The 2,500-nt window shown below is 37.8% G+C and overlaps 11 pseudogenes; all 11 read left to right on the top strand.

The window, feature by feature from the left end:
- The first annotated feature begins 70 nt into the window (after window positions 1–70).
- LOC148497234 (5S ribosomal RNA) lies at window positions 71–189 on the top strand (annotated as a pseudogene).
- Window positions 190–305: 116 nt separating this feature from the next.
- On the top strand, window positions 306–424 carry LOC148497235 (5S ribosomal RNA; annotated as a pseudogene).
- Window positions 425–540: 116 nt separating this feature from the next.
- LOC148497236 (5S ribosomal RNA) lies at window positions 541–659 on the top strand (annotated as a pseudogene).
- A 116-nt stretch (window positions 660–775) lies between these two features.
- Window positions 776–894, top strand: LOC148497237 (5S ribosomal RNA; annotated as a pseudogene).
- Window positions 895–1,010: 116 nt separating this feature from the next.
- LOC148497238 (5S ribosomal RNA) lies at window positions 1,011–1,129 on the top strand (annotated as a pseudogene).
- Window positions 1,130–1,245: 116 nt separating this feature from the next.
- Window positions 1,246–1,364, top strand: LOC148497239 (5S ribosomal RNA; annotated as a pseudogene).
- A 115-nt stretch (window positions 1,365–1,479) lies between these two features.
- LOC148497240 (5S ribosomal RNA) lies at window positions 1,480–1,598 on the top strand (annotated as a pseudogene).
- Window positions 1,599–1,714: 116 nt separating this feature from the next.
- LOC148497241 (5S ribosomal RNA) lies at window positions 1,715–1,833 on the top strand (annotated as a pseudogene).
- A 116-nt stretch (window positions 1,834–1,949) lies between these two features.
- Window positions 1,950–2,068, top strand: LOC148497242 (5S ribosomal RNA; annotated as a pseudogene).
- A 116-nt stretch (window positions 2,069–2,184) lies between these two features.
- On the top strand, window positions 2,185–2,303 carry LOC148497243 (5S ribosomal RNA; annotated as a pseudogene).
- A 116-nt stretch (window positions 2,304–2,419) lies between these two features.
- Window positions 2,420–2,500, top strand: part of LOC148497244 (5S ribosomal RNA) — a 119-nt pseudogene continuing 38 nt past the window's right edge.

Raw genomic sequence — 2,500 nt, forward strand, 5'->3', positions numbered from 1 at the left:
TTTTTTCAACTTATCAATAAGTTTACTTGAGTTAAGAAGTAATAGAGGTCTAAAGTTAATGTTTTTGAGCTCCTTCAGCCAAACCACACTGGACATGCCCAATCTCATCTGATCTTGGAAGCTATGCAGTGTTGGGCCTGGTTAGTACTTGGATGGGAGACCACCTGGGAATACCAGGTGCAGTAGGTAATTTTATACTGCCATAACATTCTTTTCTATTACATTTTACATTTAATTTTTTCAACTTAACAATGAATTTCCTTGAGTTAAGAAGTAATAGAGGTCTAAATTTAATGCTTTTGAGCACCTACAGCCAAACCACACTGGACATGCCCAATCTCGTCTGATCTTGGAAGCTATGCAGTGTTGGGCCTGGTTTGAACTTGGATGGGAGACCTCCTGGGAATATCAGGTGCTGTAGATAATTTTAGACAGCCATAACATTCTTTTCTATTACATTTTACATTTAATTTTTTCAACTTATCTATGAATTTACTTGAGTTAAGAAGTAAAAGAGGTCTAAAGTTAATGTTTTTGAGCACCTACAGCCAAACCACACTGGACATGCCCAATCTCATCTGATCTTGGAAGCTATGCAGTGTTGGGCCGGGTTAATACTTGGATGGGAGACCACCTAAGAATCCCAGGTGCTGTAGGTATTTTTATACTGCCATAACAGTCTTTTCTATTACATTTTACATTTAATTTTTTCAACTTATCAATGAATTTACTTGAGTTAAGAAGTAATAGAGGTCTAAAGTTAATGCTTTTGAGCACCTACAGCCAAACCACACTGGACATGCCCAATCTCGTCTGATCTTGGAGGCTTTGAAGTGTTGGGCCTGGTTAGTACTTGGACGGGAGACCACCTGGGAATACCAGGTGCTGTAGGTAATTTTATATAGCCATAACATTCTTTTCTATTACATTTTACTTTAAATTTTTTCAAATTATCAATGAATTTACTTGAGTTAAGAAGTAAAAGAGGTCTAAAGTTAATGTTTTTTAGCGCCTACAGCCAAACCACACTGGACATGCCCAATCTTGTCTGAACTTGGAAGCTATGCAGTGTTGGGCCTGGTTAGCACTTGAATGGGAGACCACCTGGGAATAGCAGGTGCTGTAGGTAATTTTATACTGCCATAACATTCTTTTCTATTAAATTTTACATTTAATTTTTTCAACTTATCAATGAATTTACTTGAGTTAAGAAGTAATAGAGGTCTAAAGTTAATGTTTTTGAGCACCTACAGCCAAACCACACTGGACATGCCCAATCTCATCTGATCTTGGAAGCTATGCAGTGTTGGGCCTGGTTAATACTTGGATGGGAGACCACCTGGGAATACCAGGTGCTGTAGGTAATTTTATACTGCCATAACATTCTATTCTATTACATTTTACATTTAATTTTTTCAACTTATCAATGAATTTCCTTGAGTTAAGAAGTAATAGAGGTCTAAAGTTAATACTTTGAGCACCTACAGCCAAACCACACTGGACATGCCCAATCTTGTCTGATCTTGGAAGCTGTGCAGTGTTTGGCCAGGTTAGTGCTTGGATGGGAGACCACCTGGGAATTCCAGGTGCTGTAGGTAATTTTATGCAGCCATAACATTCTTTTCTATTACATTTTGCATTTAATTTTTTCAACTTATTAATGAATTTACTTGAGTTAAGAAGTAATAGAGGTCTAAATTTAATGCTTTTGAGCACCTACAGTCAAACCACACTGGACATGCCCAATCTCATCTGATCTTGGAAGCTATGCAGTGTTGGGCCTGGTTAGTACTTGGATGGGAGACCACCAGGGAATACCAGGTGCTGTATGTAATTTTAGACAGCCAAAACCTTCTTTTCTATTACATTGTACATTTAATTTTTTCAACTTATCTATGAATTTACTTGAGTTAAGAAGTAAAAGAGGTCTAAAGTTAATGTTTTTGAGCACCTACAGCCAAACCACACTGGACATGCCCAATCTCATCTGATCTTGGAAGCTATGCAGTGTTGGGCCGGGTTAATACTTGCATGGGAGACCACCTAAGAATCCCAGGTGCTGTAGGTATTTTTATACTGCCATAACAGTCTTTTCTATTACATTTTACATTTAATTTTTTCAACTTATCAATGAATTTACTTGAGTTAAGAAGTAATAGAGGTCTAAAGTTAATGCTTTTGAGCACCTACAGCCAAACCACACTGGACATGCCCAATCTCGTCTGATCTTGGAGGCTTTGAAGTGTTGGGCCTGGTTAGTACTTGGACGGGAGACCACCTGGGAATACCAGGTGCTGTAGGTAATTTTATATAGCCATAACATTCTTTTCTATTACATTTTACATTAAATTTTTTCAAATTATCAATGAATTTACTTGAGTTAAGAAGTAAAAGAGGTCTAAAGTTAATGTTTTTTAGCGCCTACAGCCAAACCACACTGGACATGCCCAATCTTGTCTGAACTTGGAAGCTATGCAGTGTTGGGCCTGGTTAGCACTTG

The sequence above is a fragment of the Taudactylus pleione genome, unplaced genomic scaffold (genome assembly GCF_031769625.1).
Source record: "Taudactylus pleione unplaced genomic scaffold, aTauple2 ptg000550l, whole genome shotgun sequence".
Taxonomy (NCBI): Eukaryota; Metazoa; Chordata; class Amphibia; order Anura; family Myobatrachidae; genus Taudactylus; species Taudactylus pleione.